Consider the following 18,876-nt stretch of genomic DNA (forward strand, 5'->3'; position numbering starts at 1 on the left):
TATGCCTTTTTAATTACTTTTATTTTTAAATTAGTATTAATTGAGGCTCTTCTTTGCTACTTAACCAAATGCTGCTTTCAACTAACTGACTACACTTTTAGGTTGCTTTTGATATGATTTATACTGAATTTATATCCCACATTTTCCTCCCAAAACAGAACTCCCTTCAACACAGTGATTACACTGAGAAAAAAAAATTACAATAAGCACCCAAAAACAAGTGTAAGCATAAAATACTGAAAACATTACTAAATAAATAGAAAACACCTGTGTAATTTGGACAGATCAAACATTTCAACTCATACACTAGCTTCCGCTGTGCAAGTATACTCCTGGTCAGTTTCTTAGCTGTGCTTATAACGATTTGGATTTCTTTCTTTCTTTCTATCCTACATTGATCACAGAATGACATATAAGTGTTAGGAATTAACAGTACAAAGGGTATCACAGGAATCACAAAAGCTAGGTTAAATATATCAATGCAAGAATGGAATGGAATGACCAGATAAGATTGCCAGTCAATGGGACAAACCCCACTGCAATTGCTGGTGCAGTCAAATACGTTTGATAAGGAGATAGCCTGGAAATGAGCTTATTTCTCAGGCCACATGGATTTGAAATTTTCTCTGTAGGCACCCTTCAGTCTCAAGAGACTATGGTAACGTGCTCTGAATTGAGGTCTTGGAACAGCATCTAGTGCGGCTGAGAAGGCCAATTTGAGAGTGAGAATTCTTTCTGTACTGAAGACAAATACAATCTGTCCCCTGTCCAGCTCCCTGATTTGGCTGGTTTCGGGGCTGCCTCTTTGCCTCAGCCTGCTGGACAAGGGTCTCTTCAAAATGGGAGAGGCCCTGCTGTACCGCCTGCCTCCAGGCTGAGCGCTCAGATGTCAACATTTCCCATCTGTTGAGGTCCATTCCTAAGGCCTTCAGATCTTTATTTGAAATTTACAATCACAGAAAATAGAGGCTGCCAATAAACACTTGCCTCATTTAGGAGCTCTTAATTTATGACAGGCATTATCAATAAGAAAGAGTAACATTCATTGATTCTTAATCTTGCTAATCAGGTACACAATCATAAGAAGGAAAAGCAAAGGAACAATCCAGATTAGTCAATTAGTTCTCTCTCTGTGTGTCTCTCTTTCCTCCTACTCTCTTTAAAAGCTTTCCATTCAGTGTGAGATGCTGGACAACACTTTTACTGCTAGCAAAATAGAAATGGTGCAAAACAATTAGTCTGCACTTACCAGCCCATTAGCAAAATGATTTAAAAAAAAACAAACCCCATTGCCTCTATAGATTAGCCTTACAGCAAGAGGAGCACTAAGCACCACTCTCCATTCACTCACATTAATCTATACACTGCACTGCTAACCAATCACCAGCCTATGGCCTAGACGTCCTCAAGAAAAATGGCGATGTTTAAATCAACATCTAAACTTTTGTTTCGTTCTCACCGTTTTTAATCACATTTTCATGCTCTGAGACTTCAAATCTACCTTGGCAGATTTGAAGGTAGCTGAAAAGTGGCATAAAAGATTCCTAAAACAATGGCTAGAATTGTATTGGTATTATCTGGTCAGGTTTGCATTAATTCCCCACTGCTAATTGTGGCTATTTGGTAAGGTGCCAGGGTACATCTCGGTTGCAGAGTTATGACCAGGCATGTGACCCAAGACACACCTCTGCACCTCATCAATGCAAAACATATGCAAATACTGATATGCTTCTTGCCAATAAATATATTAATAAAAACTGCCTTGTAGTGCTATGCCATAAACCAACACATTTCAGATAAAAAGTAACAGACTGATTTTTCTAAAATGTGATAAAATAAGATATCACTGTATGTTTCTAAAAAGCACTATCATCATCTTCTTTATCACCGCCTCTCACTAGTAGAAACTTCCTCAGGACTATACCTTGTTAGAATTACATGGCAGCAAACATTCAACAAATGAAAAAAAAATTAGAGGGAAATTACTATAAAATTATAAACATCCACAATGACTTTAAACTGACCCAATTTCTAATTATTAAAGAACTTTTAAGATGACCTGTTTCCAGAGTAAAATAGTAAAGTCAATAAAATACTAACGCTAAACAAGCCATATAACAGGAAAACTCATTGCTACACAGTTTCACCACTCCACTTGCATCATCCTAAGCAAGTTTTCATTAGAGGGCTTAGTGATGTTCATTGCACACACAAACCCCAAAAGGTCTTAGTTTACACAAACACTACATCTATACAGTTAGACTATGACAACTTGACATAGCTTTTTTTTAAATAAATGGAATTTCTGGATTTATTTAAAGAGGTAGTTAAAATGCTACAGCCAATCATTCCATGCATATCAGATGAGTTACGTTTTCACCTTTTTTTGTGCATCAGGCACCATCAAACTCTACTGCTCAAAACCAAACTTTATAGGCATGCTTTAGTCTCAAGAGACTATGGCAACGTGTATGGAGGACTTGGAACAGCGTTCAGTGTTTTGACGCTGTATGCGAAGCTGGAGTGTCCTCTCCAGAGCACGAAGCCTGGGTAAAATAATATGGAGGATAGGCTGTTACCCAAGCAGCAAATCCCCCCTCTCCACATCACTTAAATAGTCCAATGGAAAGGCAAGAGCCAATACATCTGGTTTCAGCAACGTCGCAGGAGTTGGCAGAATGATACGAACTGCCTCCGGGACTCCAGCTCCAGATTTTGCCTCAAGGTTGTCTCCTGAAGCCTTTTCCATCAGTGGATATAGCCAAAAGGCAGTGGAGGTTTGAAATCGGAGTTTTCCTTCTCCTAGATGGGCTGCCTTCCAGGCTTTGGACCCAATAGTCCAAAGAATTTTAAAAATGATGGTTCCAAAGCAAAGACAAGTGCTTTCGGTATACTTGTGTCCTTGTTTCCAATTCGCTACCAGTAAGGAAAACAAGGCAGGCCTCCCATGTTTAGCCTGCCGGGTAACAATACCTTGACCAAACTTTGTCATCCCACTTTGTGATGCAGTTCATCACCTTTATAAATATCTGGTCCAGCAGAGATTTTTTGCCCCTCTCTGAAGTAGAGCCATGTTGTCCTCAAGAGACAAGAATCTGGAAAGCAGCAGAGTCTTGCTGTCAGCATAACCAAAAAAGAGAGAGGAAAAGACCTTTCCTCGAGCAACAGATCCAGGGCAGAGAAGTTCATTCTAACTTGCTGCTTATGTTGCATTTGTGTCTCTCCACTGAAATCACCAGCAGGGCTGGCAATTGATGACAACTCCAAAGAGGGAAAAGAGTCAGAGGCATAATACCATTACAATGGTGCCTCGCATTACGACGTTAATTCGTTCCAGCGAAATCGCTGTAAAATGAAAACGTCATAATGTGATTTTTAAAAGCTCATAAAAACGCATTAAAACCCGATTAATGCATTCCTAGGGGCTTGAAACTCACCGTCCAGCGAAGATCCTCCATAGCGCAGCCATTTTCACTGCCTGTGCAGCGAGGAATCCGTGCCAGAAAAGAGTGGGCGGCCATTTTGTTTACCTGGTGGCCATTTTGAAACCGCTGATCAGCTGGCTGAAAATCATCGCAAAGCGAAATTCCCCCATAGGAGACATCATTTTGCGATCGCAAAAGAGTCGACGTCTAGCGATTTCGTCATCAAACGGAGTGCCCGTTAAGTGAGGCATCACTGTACCAGGTAAAGTTTGGGGACTGAAATAGGTGGCAGGGAAGACCAGGGAGTCCTCTGGAGGCAGAGGCAGCTTTCCCGGGGGGGGGGGGTTAGACCGGGCCTACCAGAGAAGACCCAAGACCTTTTGCCGGATAAAACAACTGGGGTTAGGAAACCAAGGGTTTTATATTTCATCTCTTGCAGCTGCTTTTATACCCCACCAAGGGAATCACCAGCAGACAAGAACAATGGTGAACAATCTGGAGCTGCAGGAGTAAAACTGTTCCCTGACTGCCCGCATTTTTTTCCTCTGGGCTTGAAGTGGGGCTGCGATTCCCAGAGTCCTTTGAGGCAGCTCAAATGATACCAACATCAGGTCAAGTATTCTAACAGTTTGGGGACTGAAATAGGTGGCAGGGAAAGCCAGGGAGTCCTCCAGAAGCGGAGGCGGCTTTCCCGGGGGGTTAGACAGGGCCTACTAGGAGCTCCGTTGGCAAGCAGATTCAAAATTTTGCGGCCGGAGCTGTTCGTTTCTTGGATTGACTCATCATGGAAAACAGCATGGCAAACAACTTCTAAAAACAAAAAAGAGGAAAAGACCCAAGACCTTTCCTCCCACAAAACAAGTGGGGTGAGGAAGACAAATCTATTTTACAGTGGGGTCTTGACTTAAGAACGGCTTGAGTTAAGAACATTTTGACTTAAGAACCACTCTCATAGGAAAATACTGACTTGACTTACATACTTAGATTTGAGTTAAGAACTGAAAAAAAAAACACGTGGGAGGCAGGGAAAGTGCAAATTTTGAACTTTCAGTTAACTGTTGGCCAGTGAAAAGGGTGCCTGTCTGCTTCCTCACTCCTCCCAGCGTTTAGAGAGTGGATTGGGAGTCTTCGGACTGCCTGGTACTGTACTGCCTGGACTGTATTTTCCCTGCCTTCCCTGAACCTTTCTTGACCTAAGAAGAAAAGAAACAAAATATCCCCCTCTAATGGTCGAAGGCGGAATAGCAGCTTCCCATTAGTTTCTATGGACGGAAAAGAGCAGATACGGATCAAATGGTTTTCAATGCGTTCCTATGGGAAATGCAGATTTGACTTGAGAACATTTTGACTTGAGAACCGCCTTCCAATACGGATTAAGTTCTCAAGTCAAGACCCCACTGTACTACATTTGTTGCAGTTGCCTTTATACTCCCCCCACCCAAGGAAATCACCCATTGCCAGAAGTCACAGCTCCTGTGAACAAGATATGGAGGCATGATACCAACATCAGGTGAAGAGATTATGCCAATATGTATATATTAGACTAATACCAGAACACATAATAAACAGACACAGGGAACTGAGTTCTTGATTTCAGAGACTACAACTTTAAATTCTAATTAAACTTGCATGATTTCTTTTCATGTAATTGTGAATTTTGGATCAAAAAGATGATCTGCTTTGATTCACACAGAAGCTGTGAGGAGATCTGATCCCCACTGCAACTGATCTTGAATTTAAGAACAAAAATTTAAATAGCCAATTTTTTAATCACCGGGTTTTGACCAATAAATAAATAAATACACTGTATGTTGCTTTGCATATTAAGTTGAATCCACCTTCTGTTCCACTGGTGAGACTATTTATTTATTCTATTTATACCCCACCTATCTGGTCATTTCGACCACTCTAGGCGGCTTACAATGTGGAGTACAACACATATATAAAAATTTATAATGCAATTACACGATTCAGCAAGATTTAAAGCGTATAAAATAATACTAATAGAAGAGGAGAAAGAAAATTGGGAATTAACTGGGGGGGGGAGGCCTGCCTGAACACCCAAGTTTTAACTGGTTTTTAAAAGTCCCCAGCGAGTGAGCCGCCAAATCTCCAGAGGCAGATGGTTCCAGAGGCAAGGAACCACCGCCGAGAAGGCCCAGTTTCTTGTTTTTTCCTTCCGGGCCTCCCTCGGCGTCAGGCTCCTCAGCCTCACCTCCTGACTCGCACGTGTGACACGGGTAGAACTAGGTGGGAGTAAGCGTTCCGCCAAGTATCGAGGCCCTAAACCGTTTAGGGCTTTGTAAGTGAGCATCAACACCTTAAAGTCAATGCGGAATCGAATGGGCAGCCAATGCAGCGCGGCCAGAATGGGAGAAATATGGTGGTGTTTTCTCACTCTGCTAAGGAGTCTGGCCGCCACATTCTGCACCACTTGAAGTTTCCGCGTCAGCTTCAAAGGGAGCCCCACGTAGAGCGCATTACAGTGGTCTAATCTCGAGATTACAAGCGCATGAACTAAGGTGGTGAGTGCCCCCACCTCAAGATAGGGCCGCAGCCGGGCTATCCGCCAAAGGTGGAAAAAGGCGGTGCGGACCATGGACGCCACCTGAGTCTCCATGGTGAGCGCTGGGTCCAGATGGATCCCCAGGCTGCGTACCCCACTCTTTGCAGTCAGGGTCACCCCCCCAAATGAGAGGGAGTCACCCAAGCCACCAATAGTAGGTGCACCAACCCTCAGAACCTCCGTCTTGTCCGGGTTCAGCCTCAGCCCATTTTCCTGCATCCATTGCAGTTCAGTCCCCAGGCAGCGCTGGAGGGACAGGACGGCATCACCTGCAGTTGGAAGAAAGGAGATGTAGAGCTGTGTGTCATCAGCATACTGATGACACGATGCCCCACACCTCCTGATGATCCCGCCCAGCAGCCTGATATAGATGTTAAACAGCATTGGGGAGATAATCGCCCCCTGTGGGACCCCACAATTGAGATTTCACGGGGCCGAAATACTCTCCCCAAGCTGAACTCTCTGGGGTCGGTCCTCCAAGAAGGAACGGAGCCGGGCAAGCGCCAGCCCACCAATTCCCAACTCGGAGAGCCTCCCCAGGAGGATACCATGGTCGACGGTATCAAAGGCCGCCGAGATATCAAGGAGGACCAACAGAGATGTTTTACCTCTGTCAGCCTCCCTCAACAGGTCATCATACAGGGCGACCAATGCCGTCTCCGTACCGTGGCGTGGCCTGAAGCCCGACCGAAATGGGTCCAGGGCATCTGTTTCCTCCAAGACAGCCTGAAGCTGGTCAGCCACCACCCTCTCGACCACTTTGCTCATGAAAGAAACATTGGCGACAGGCCTGTAATTGCCAATTTCGTCCACCGCCAAGTTCGGTTTCTTTCTTATGGGCCTAATGAGTGTCTCCTTGAGGGTAGATGGAAACCTGCCCTCAAGGAAAGACCCATTTATTATTGCAGTGGCCCATTCTGTTGTTATCGGCCTGGCTGCTTTGATTAGCCAGGCCGGGCAAGGGTCAAGGGAGGAGGTGGTGGCTCGACAGCGGTCAAGCACCTTGGCCACAGAATCAGGCGTGACAGGCTGAAAGGTGTCAAAAGTTACCGGGCAAGACGGAGCGCTGGACATCTCTGCTCGACTCACTGTATTCAAAAAAGGAGAGAGCTCTCGGCGGATGGCCTCCACTTTAGATTTTTAAAATGCTGCAAATTGGTCCGGTGAAAAACTAGGGGGAGGCCTGTCACTCAGACCAATTCCGGATAGGTTGCACACTATATGGAATAACTCCGCCTGCTGGTTGGACGCTTCGCGTATCCAGTTAGCGAAGTAAGTTCGGCAAGCAGCCTTTACCTTAGACAGGTAAAGGTTAGTTGCGACCCTGACAGCTATCCTATTATAATCCGTCGGGTTCTTCCTCCACCTACGCTCTAGCCTTCTCCTCATACGCTTCAGCGCTCGGAGGTCCTGGTTAAACCAGGGCGCTGGCTGAGCTCTACGGGCATTTAGGCGTGATCGTGTCTATAGCCCTAGTGGCAGCGATGGACCAGCTGTCAACCAGAGCCTCGACAGGAGTGCCAGCCAGATCAGCCGTAACACTTCTCATGGCATCCTGGAATCCAACAGGATCCAGTAGCCTTTGAGAGCGGACCATACAAATAGGTCCCTGCTTCCTGCGAGGGGAGAGGCCCATTACAAGGTTACATTTTATTAGATGATGGCCTGACCATGGCAAGGGGACCGACACAAGGTCAGTCACCATCAGACCACGCTCACTCCAGTTGGTGGAGAAAACCAGGTCCAGTGAATGACCTCCCACGTGGGTGGGGCCGTTGACATGTTGGGACATGTTCAAGGAAGCCATGGTTTCCAAGAACTCAAGAGCTTGCCCGGATATCTCTGCCCCCGCGTGCACATTGAAATCGCCCAAAACCAACAGCCTCGGGGATCCCAACAATGCCGCGGAGACAAAGTCCACCAGCTCCGGTAGGGAAGTTGCTGGGTCGCGGGGAGCACGGTAGCCCAGCAAAATCCCAATACCATCCCTGGTCCCAATCGACACGTGGAGGTCCTCCAGACCCGGCTTTACCACCGCGGAGCGTCAAGTAACCTCCAAGATGTTTTTATATATAATGGCTACTCCCCACCCCGTCCCTCCAGTCTACTCTGGTGCTAGACGGCATAACCAGGTGGACAGGCGAGAGCCGGGGGGGGTCCCCCCTCTCCGCCTGAGAAGAACTCCATTCAATGAAGACTCTCATTGGCAGAAAGTGGAGAAGGCCATCTTTGCTGATTCCTTCGCTGTTCCCCAAACTGACCAGACCAACAGGGGTGAGGGTTGGAAAAGCAGTGGAGGAGGTATGAACAAAGGTCACCTTCCCCCCTCCATGCAGCAAATGATCCAATAGGTCTAAAGCCTTCAATAGATCTAAAGCATCAACGTTACAACTTAAATCCAAATCATTATAATTAATTGTATCAAAATCATTTTAAAATGCTTTCTGTATCCATCCTATAACAATATGAGAGAGGCAGATAAGGGAAGAGAACAGAACTACAAAACAAGCAACAAGGCACGTTCTTAAAGAACATGAGGAAAAGCCAGTACTTCTGTGAAGTCAGCAATATGAAACCATACTCTCTCTAGATCAAGGATTCTTCTTTTTCAAAAAGTGTATGTAATTACTCTTACAGTCACACTCTGTGAGATTTAAAACTCATCAGTTCTGCAGTGATAATAGAATATATGTTCAAGTAATTAATGTGGTACAGTATTCAACTTTATTCCAACTATGATTAATTAAATGGTCCCAAATTCTCCGGGGGGGGGGAGATTAGGGAAGAAATTGGGTCATATTAAAGAGGCACTGCCAACTTTAAAGTGGGTCAACAAGATGGCAAGTATGCAAATGTCTGCAAGATAAAAACTGAACAAGAGGAACATTAAAAATATTAAAAATGACTAATTAACACCATGTATGTCATAAGAGGGGGGGATTATGCTATTTTTTCTTTAAACCCAGATTTTTAGAAAGGACTGCTAACATTGAAGAATTAACTATTTTATTTGAAATGTTAATGCAGTATTTAAATGTGAATGCAAGATGTTATTTTTACAACAAGTGTTACCTTTTCAGGCTAAATAACCCAAATACACCACAGGGTGGTACCTTTATTAGGACCAACCAAAATGCCATTTTGCAGAACTCTTCATGACACTCTGTGATATAAAGAGGGAAGAGATGGAGGAAGAAACAGCATATTTCAAACATTAAATCAGTTGTTGAAATGAATTTTGCAGTTAAGACCTAATTTCAATATGGAAAGTACAGAATGGATTAATCCATAATAGGTGTGTAGGGATCAGATTACCTCTAGAAAGGATTTAAAAAAAGAAGGCTATGCCAATATCTGTTTCTGAAAACACAAAGACTCCAACTCAGAAATCTTTCTCTTAGGCAAAATACAGTGGGGTCTCTACTTAAGAACTTAATCCGTATTGGAAGGTGGTTCTCAAGTTGAAAAGTTCTTATGTTGAATCTGCATTTCCCATAGGAATGCATTGAAAACCATTTAATCCGTATCTGCTCTTTTCCGTCCATAGAAACTACAGTGGAACCTCTACTTAAGAACTTAATCGGTTTTGGAATGGTGTTCTTAAGTTGAAACATTCTTAAGTTGAAGCAAAATTTCCCATAGGAATGGACTGAAAACCAATTAATCCGTTCTGGCTGTTTTTTTGTTATGTAGAGGTGCGTTCGTACATTGAAGCATTAGTTCCCATAGGAACTAATGCAAAGCTGGTTAATACGTACTCTACCACTAGGGGGAGAAATTTTTTTAACCTAAGATGACCTAAGGTTAAAAAAAGAGCAGGAAAGGTTTTTTCCCTGTTCTTATCTTGGGTTTCTGTTCTCAAGTAGAAGCAAAATTTAGCAAATGGAGCTGTTCTTAAGTTGGATTGTTCTTAAGTAGGGACGTTCTTAAGTAGAGACCCCACTGTATACAGGTGCCTGAGTAGAATTACACCACGAGTACATAGAAACAGGGTGTCAGTTGTAGGTAGTGTGCTGGATTAGCTCATCTGATATGAGGAACAAGAGAGAATCACACTGATGACTTGAGCAACTGGGCTCTGTAAATACTAATACTAATACTAATACTACTACTAATACTACTACTACTACTACTACTACTACTACTACTAGTAATAATAATAATAATAATAATAATAATAATAATAATAATAATAATAATAATAATAATAATAATAATAATAATAATAATAATAATAATAATAATAATAATAATAATAATAATACAATTTTGCAAGTGCAGTCCATACAATGAACCTGCAAATTGCATGATTTATGCAAAATGTATTTGGAATAAGGAAATTGTCAATGGCACAGCTAAATTATCTGAGGCACTGTGAAGGCAAGGTGGACGAGAGTGCGCCGTCTCCTCCAGATAGCAAGGACGTGGTGGTCAAGGAAAGGGAGAGGGATGTGTTAAAGCTGAGGGATGGTGAGGAAACAGTTAAAATGGAGGTTTGTCTGACAGAAGAAGGGACGGGGAAAGGAGGAGGAGCAAATGATTGACATGTGGGAGGAGGATATAAAAGTAGGAACAGGCGCGCAGGATTTTTGGATTTCGACAAGCAAGAGAGGGAGGAAAAGAAAAGTGATCATGTGAGTGAGCTACTGAAAGGATTTCCCAATTTGAAGGTGGGAGGTTTGCTGCCAGACCCAGTATCAGAGGGAAAAAGAGGGAGTGACCATAAAGGAGACTTCAGAATGGACAGTGGTGGTCTTCCCAAGGGGACGAGTTCACTCAAAGAGGGTGGTGCGCCCAGATCCCACCTACAACAAACCACCTCGAGAGGAGGATTGGGCTCGCCACCCATGCTGTGGCACCATATGTGTGGTGAGGAGCGCTCCACTGAGGAAGCCAATGGACAAGGAATGCTTTGGCCCGGCTCCCCAGTATTAAGAAAGGACGGTAGTTATAGTAGTTCTATGAAGTTCAGAAAACAGGTGTACGATTGGGGTCAAGTTTATCCTACAGAAGTTGTTATTGATACTCCTCTGTTAAAAATGACTATATCTGTTAATGGTTTGAGTGAATCGTCTGTTTCAATTTCCGCACCACATTCGTGACTTGCGAAGACGTCTCAAGAACCTTTCGACAAGTACGGTGTGCTTCTTTGTGCACTACTGCTTCCACAAAAGCTCAAGTACAACAGGGTTTCAAAAAATAATTTCTACACTCTTTGAAAATGTTGATAAAGGGAACAACAAGGCTGAACAGAAATATCTTTTGCAGAAGGCAGATGTATTCAAGCGAACCATGCTCTCCTAAGGAGCACAAGTCACACAAAATGACAACGAATAACAAACAACAAGAATTACATCATAAATTTTACAAGAAATGAAACACGGCTTGAAGCGAATGAACAACTTGCCACGTATTTTTAGGGAATGCTAGTTAGATGGTATTCATCTGCCAAACCCTCCATCATTTATTTTCTCATGATGGGGCTTCTGTAACAAGCCTCGCACATGTAGTACAGTACTATGAGGTCATAAAGTGGCACTGGCCACGGTTCAAGTTATGTTTCCTGTGAAAAGTCGACAAGGGTGGGGTTGGCAGTAAGAGACTCTTCCAAGTTTAAGTAACTTGGGCAGGGAGAAGCAGCTGAGCCACTGTGAAGGACATCCGTCATTGTCTGTAAAACTCAGCCCTGTTTTAAACGATTCCTAATAAAACATGAAAGCTAGAATATATAACATATAGCATCAGGGCTGCCAGGACCTCCTCATAGTTTCTCACGGCCCAATCTGTCTTTGTGATCTTTTGCGGTCTTGGAGACATCAATTAAATCCCAGCTGCACCTGCCATTCTCTGAATGACAAAAACAATGAGTAAGAAACGGGGGTATTTTTGAAACTGTCATGCTGATGCCACTGTGTGTGGGGGAAGAGGAAGGGAAAAAACACAGTGCTTAGACTTAATTTATACGAAGGGATAAAAAAATGTATCTTGAAATTCGCTTATGTTTTACACTTGAAATACACTGCTTTTCTTCTCATTAGGCTAAACTTTTTCATGGTCATACAGGATGACCATACCTCCCTATAAACATAATAATACATTTCAGAGAACCCACAGAATGATACTGTACACTAACACCATGAGTGTAACACGAAGCCAAAGGCTATCGTCAGATTATTCTTATACATGTTTCTCTTAAAAAGTCTACTTCAAGAGACAAACGGAGGGTAAGAATTGCTGACTGAGATTTGTTTCTTACTATCAAAATAAAAAAGAGGGAAATATGAAGATCGGGAAAGTTATAGGGGGAGGGAAGAGATGCTAAGAATAAGACAGGGAAACAGGAAGTGCCTTTTTAGAAGAGGGTTTTTTTTTCTGTGCAGAGGTGATTTTCGTATTCATGGTTATTCTCAGGGGTGCAGAGTGTTTGTGAAGGTAGGTTGGGCAGATACTAATGATAAAATGTAGTCCAATGCCGATCTCATTAAAAATACAACAATGTACAGAGAGGAACAAGGGGATGTACCAACAAAACACAACTATCATTACAAAGAACCTTTTCATGCGATATCTCTGCTTTCAATACAGACAATGAGGATTGTGGTCCTTTAGGCAAGATAAAGAATCTACTCGTGTCACAGCTACGTTTTAGCAGCAACCAAAATAATAATAATAAAATAAACGGGCCACAGGAGAATAATTAAGGCAGCACTATGCATTTTAAAAGGAAATCGGGCACATAATGATAGGTTAAGGTAAAGGTTCTCCTTGACAACTTTCTGATGAGGCTCCGCGCAGGCACGGATCACCCAGGGTGTGATTCACAGAGGCCACGAAGAAGAACCAGTGCCACCGCTCTTTTCTTTCCAAGAGGAAAGAGATTTTTTGAAAATACTCATTTGACCAACAGCCTAGATCTACATGTCAGTAAGAGTGTCAGGAAAAATAAAAGTATACCATCCAGTGGGAGCTTTAATGTCTCAGCCCCGTTACAGGTATGAGGAGAGAGAGAACCCAAAGGAGCCAGCCATCCCCTTTTAAAAACACAGCAATGCTAATTGTGCAGCACTTGCTTCTGTTCCTCATCAGCAACTGAGACGGTGCCATTTTCTGCTTGCCTTGGCCCTTTACAGCAAGTGGCCTGGCACAAGACACTAAGCTGTCTGCGACATGGATTTTTCCATCTCTCTGCTAATGCATTCATGAAGGACCTGGAACACTAGAACCCTTGTTAGCACTGCAAAGGCATTCCCGTGACCCACATAAGGGAACAACCACTAGGGAAGGATCACAGCCCCTTTAGCAACTCATGACATGCCCCCCCCCCAAAAAATCTCTTTTTGTATTCGGAAACTTCTTTCAAGTCTTAACTCCTGAATCCAAACCTTGTTCTGGAAACTAAGAAGGTTTTAACACTGATGGAGAAAGGGGGAAGGTAAGTTACACAGATACCTAATAGACTCTATCAATTTACATTTTGTTACCCCTCCCTTCAGAGCAGAGTGCACAAAATGCACAAATGGTTTAAATGCACAGATTTTTTTTAAAAACACACACACATACAATCATAACTTAGGAAAAGACTACAATTAGTAGCAATTTGTTCAATGCAGTGAGCAAAGGAAATGGTAAAGCTGGCATCCATGCAAGCCTACCGTCCAGATAATTATCCTGAGATGCTCCTGAACGATTACTGTAGCACGACAGAAAAGCAGTTATCCACGACTTCCAGCCTCAAACGGATGTCCACAAGATAACAGGGGATTTTATCTGGACATAAAACAAGCTATTATTCATTGAGACATTGCCCCTCTGATTGGCATGGCAAGTCCAAGAAACCACATACAATCTCACTTGTCTGTTTTCCAAATTCCGGAACTACAGTAGCATAAGAACAGGCAAAAATTGAGATGTGCTGCATTGGGCACTTGAAGTGGATGGCTCGATATGCTTGGGAAAATGTGGGTGGTGTAAAAAACACAAACAAGCAGCCTGGGAATCGGCCAAAGTACGTTCTACGTGGGAGAATCACAATTGGATATCCCCAGATTTTTGCTTTAAAGAAAACAGGTGAGGAGGGAGGGTTATCAAATTTGACTGTAAGAGTGTTTAAATCTCTCCCAGGACACACATTCTCAAAACCAAATCCACCTCCCACCCCCCACCCCTCCGGACCCTGCTTCGCTCTGACACAGGACAGCCATCAGTGCTGAAGGGAGAGGAACTGGATTAAGGAAATTAAAAGCAGAGTTAAAAGTCACCACCTCAGCAGCAGGAGTACATACATATCTGAAATCAGGGCCTTTTACTTAAAGGTAAAACAAAAAGTGCAAGTATTGTTTGCTGAAGAGGATACTGTAGTTTGAATCATAGCTTCACATGACTAATTTACATACTTCCACTCTCCACCACTTTTAATGAAGTTTCAATTTAGTCCTTAATGCAGTATAACCAAAAGAATTTTGAAACATACGTTTTCGAATACAACACAGTCTTCTTATTGGCTGGGTACAGCATCAGGACTCCCGCAAACATCATCATGCATGGGTACGTGCCGTTTTGAACTGTACCATGTATGCTGCCTGAGTATCTGAACTGTCTCTTGGTGAACTCAACTAAGGATGTTCCTACACAGTAAAATACAGTGAGATTTGCTCCACTTATATATAACACAGGTGAATTCAAAAAAAATTTTTTACTGGCCACATGATGCAAAGCCTGATTTGAATAGGTCCCCTTTTTGCTCCCCAAGCAACTTTTTTTCCCCCGTCACTTGGAGGGGGGTCTTTCTAGAAGTATTTGAACAGGCTTTTTCTCATGTGGTTGGTTGTGATATGTTCTTTTAAAGAAGGGGGGCATGTCTATAGGTGGTGTTTAAGTGACATAGATAGCTGGGGCGTGGTGTTCAGGACTAAGGGGACATGTCTCTCCATTCATTCATCTCCCCCAATCAATCCTCATTTTTTTAAAAAAATATTTTAATTTCTTACATATATGAGATTAATGCTAGATCCCTCTATAACCAGGTCAGCGGTATTATTATTTCCCATATTTATGTCCACATCCATTCCCCATCAGATCAGCAGAGGTAGGATCAGAAGAAGGAAGGAACATCAGAGACGGGACCAGAGGAAGGAACAAGCCTTGCTGAGAGAAGAACAAGCCCTGCTAAGGGGGAAATCAGCCTGGCTTCTGTAAGGGTAAGTCTTGCCTCAAAACCTTTTAGAATTTTTAGAAAAGGTCAACAAGCATGTGGATGCGGGTGAACCAGTGGATACTGTCTATCTGGATTTTCAGAAGGCGTTTGACAAGGACCCTCACCAAAGGCTGCTGAGAAAACTTTACAGTCAGGGGATAAGAGGGCAGGTCCTCTTATGGATTGAGAATTGGCTGAGAACCAGGAAACAGAGAGTAGGTGTCAATGGGCAATTTTCACAATGGAGAGAGGTGAAAAGCAGTGTGCCCCACGGATCTGTCCTGGGACCAGTGCTTTTCAACTTTTTCATAAATGATCTGGAGACAGGGATAAACAGTGAGGTGGCCAAGTTTACAGATGACATGAAACTTTTCCGGGTGATGAAAACCAGGAAGATCTCTCCAATGGGTGGAAAATTGCAAATGCTTTTCAATATAAGAACATGTAAAGTAATGCACATTGGGGCAAAAATCAAAACTTTAGTTATCAGTTAAAGGGTTCTGAGCTGTCAGTGATCGATCAGGAAAGAGATCTTGTGCTGGCGGACAGTTTGATGAAAGTGTCAATCCAGTGTATGGCAGCAGTGAAGAAGGCCAATTTCGTGCTTGGTGTCATTAAAAAGGGGATTGAAAATAAAACAGCCAACATTATAATGCCATTGTACAAAATGCTGGTAAGGCTGCACCCGGAGTATTACATACAGTTCTAATCGCCGCGCCTCAAAAAAGCCATAGTGGAACTGGAAAAGGTGCAGAAGAGAGTGACTAAAATGATGGCTGGGCTAGGGCACCTCCTTTATGAGGAAAGACTACAACATTTGGGGCTCTTTAGTCCCAAAGGCACCTGAGGGGGAAATGATTGAGACATATAAAATAATGTAGGGGATAAATAAAGTGGATAGAGGGAAGCTCTTTTCCCTCTCACGCAATACTAGAAGCAGCGGACATCCACTCAAATTGAGTGTTGGGAGAGTGAGAACAGACAAAAGAAAATCTTTCTTTACCCAGCGTGTTGTTAGTCTGTGGAACTCCTTGCCACATGATGTGGCGATGGCATCTAGCCTAGAGGCCTTTAAAAGGGGATTGGACAGATTTCTGGAGGAAAAGTCCATCTCAGGTTACAAGCCATGATGGGGATGTACAATCTCCAGGCTTAGAAGGAAAGTATCTCCAAATGCCAGATGCAGCGAAGGGATATCAGGAGACATGTACAGTGGGGTCTCTACTTAAGAACGTCTCTACTTAAGAACAATCCAACTTAAGAACAGCTCCATTTGCTAAATTTTGCTTCTACTTGAGAACAGAAATCCAAGATAAGAACAGGAAAAAAAAACCTTTCCTGCTCTTTTTTTAACCTTAGGTCATCTTAGGTTAAAAAAAATTCTCCCCCTAGTGGTAGAGTACGTATTAACCAGCTTTGCATTAGTTCCTATGGGAACTAATGCTTCAATGTACGAACACACCTCTACATAACAAAAAAAAACAGCCAGAACGGATTAATTGGTTTTCAGTCCATTCCTATGCGAAATTTTGCTTCAACTTAAGAACGTTTCAACTTAAGAACACCATTCCAAAACGGATTAAGTTCTTAAGTAGAGGTTCCCCTGTATCTAGTTGTCTCATGTGCTCCCAGAGGCATCTGGTGGGGCTACTCTGAGATACAGGAAGCTGGACTAGATGAGACCTTGGCCTGCTCCAGCAGGGCTCTTCTTATGTTCTTATGTAAGGAAGGAAAGAAGGGGAACTGTGGACTGAATTGCAAATCCCATCACATCTAGTAGATATGATGAACTCCTGAATCAATCCAATTTCAAGCATAACACAGGCTGCAAATCAAATCTACAGGGTAGACGCCCCCTCAATGGACATTCAACCAAAAGCCTTTCAACCAAAAGCTTTTCTATGTTACAGCTTTGTAACGGAACTGTGAGAATTTCTCACTTCGATATCTTCTGCAAACATGACAACTACAGTGTGAAGATCCATCACCACAGGAAGCCTTCCTGCCTGCATGAATCTGAAAGCTACCTTATTCTCAGGCTTGCTTGTCAGGCCTCGAAGGCCATCTGAATCCCACCAGTCCCACGGTGTCCAAGCTGGGACTCTGTCAGTCCATACAAGCAACCAAGGCAACAAGCAGGCTCAAATACGGGCTGAAAACAAGCAAAGCCACTTCCTATGACCCCCTGTTCACCTCCCTAATTCGTCAAGAAGAGGATCATCCTGTAATGAGAATTAATATCAGCCAAAAGAGGATGCATCTAAGGGTCTGGGGGGGGGGAGGCAAGACGGAGTACAAACGAGATTTTGCAAAAACAACTCCCTTAGATCCTGACCACAGAGTGGGGGCCAAGAGGGGGACAGATGCAGCAAAAAACAAAACAAAAAAAACCCCTCAGTCCTCCCCAGAAGGCTGAGAGCAACCCGCGTGCGTCCCATTCACACGGCTCCTTGCCCGGATGAGGTGCGTGAAAAAGAGCTCCGGGCCCCCCGCTTCCATCCTCCGAGTCGCCAGCCTCGTCCCTCTCCCCACCGCGATGGAAGCCGAGCTCACGACGGGAAGGAGGGGAAAGCCGAAGCCGCAACAGGTGCCTCGGCCGCCGCCCCCCCTTGCACCCCACGGCCGGCTTGCACTTGGGGGGGGGCGTTCAGAAGCCCAAAACACGGCGGGGCGCCGTGAGGCTTGGTTGCTCCCCAGGAACCCCACAATAAGAATCCTCCTCCTGAAGCCATGCCTGGGGCTGGGGTGAGACAACCCGCCTGTGGGGCGAGCAGGGGAGCGAGCCTCGCCGAAGAAAGGAAGGGGACACACAATCACACAGAGACACACACACACGCGGGCAAAAGGTGGGGGGGCCACCGGGCGGGAGGGACCCGCGTGCAAGAAAGACCCTTGGGGCCGAGCCTCCCCCCCCCCGAGGGGGTGCAAGCCCAGCGGCGGGCGGGCGGGCGGGCGGACGCAGGCCAGGCTCCCTCCCTTCCTCTCAGCCTCCCTTCCCTCCCTGCTTTCGCTTCCCCCCCTCCTCCCCCGCCTGGGTCTCCCTCGGCCGCAAGCCCTGCTGCTGCCTCCCTGGCCCTCACCTGCTGGCTGCGAGGGGGGCTCCACAAGGCTGCCGCAGAGCGGGGACCCCTCCGCCATGCCCGGCCGGCGCTCGCAAGCAGGATCCAACCCGCCTCTGCGGCGGGAGAAGGAGAAGTAGGAGGAGGAGGAGAGGAAGAAGAGGCGGAGACGAGCGAGCAAACGGGCGGGCGGGCCGGCGGGACCCTCCCTGGGAGCCTTCCCTCCTCCTCCTCCTCCTCCTCCTCCTCCTCCTCGGTCTGAGGGAGGCGCCCTGGGCCGCCCGCCTGTCAGCCCGTCAGTCTCGGGCGCTATCGGCCCCCTCGTGTCCGGCCGGGGGTTTTCCCGCCGAGAGTCCGTCAGAGGCCGCCTCAGGCAACTGGGGGTCGAGGGCCGCCCGGACGGCCTCTGAGGGGGCGACCCGACCCGACCGCCCTCCCTCGCCCACCCTCACGGGGCCGGCCTCGGCCTCCCGGAGCGCTTCATCGGCGTGTTTTCTAATCATCATCACCGTCATCGTCCAGTTGCTCCAGAATCATCCTGATGGAGCAATAAACACCACATTCCTATGGAAGTTGCCATAGGTCTGATGTGTAACACCAGTTGAAGTGTATGGGAACCGGGCAGCTAGAATT

At 44.9% G+C, this 18,876-nt stretch overlaps 1 protein-coding gene across 13 annotated transcripts in view; it reads right to left on the reverse strand.

Moving 5' to 3' along the window:
* CYRIA (CYFIP related Rac1 interactor A) overlaps positions 1 to 18,358 on the reverse strand; it is a 101,435-nt gene extending 83,077 nt beyond the window's left edge. For 7 of the 13 annotated variants that reach the window (XM_078388399.1, XM_078388381.1, XM_078388397.1 and 4 more), the window contains exon 1: positions 18,265 to 18,353. The gene's annotated coding sequence lies outside the window, so the exon portion shown is untranslated. Of the gene's footprint in view, positions 1 to 13,643; positions 13,759 to 18,264 lie in introns of all 13 variants that reach the window. The other 6 variants (XM_073001814.2, XM_073001819.2, XM_073001804.2 and 3 more) reach the window with 3 other exon arrangements.
* Positions 18,359 to 18,876: the final 518 nt, after the last annotated feature.

The sequence above is a fragment of the Pogona vitticeps genome, chromosome 1, assembly GCF_051106095.1.
Source record: "Pogona vitticeps strain Pit_001003342236 chromosome 1, PviZW2.1, whole genome shotgun sequence".
Lineage (NCBI taxonomy): Eukaryota > Metazoa > Chordata > Lepidosauria > Squamata > Agamidae > Pogona > Pogona vitticeps.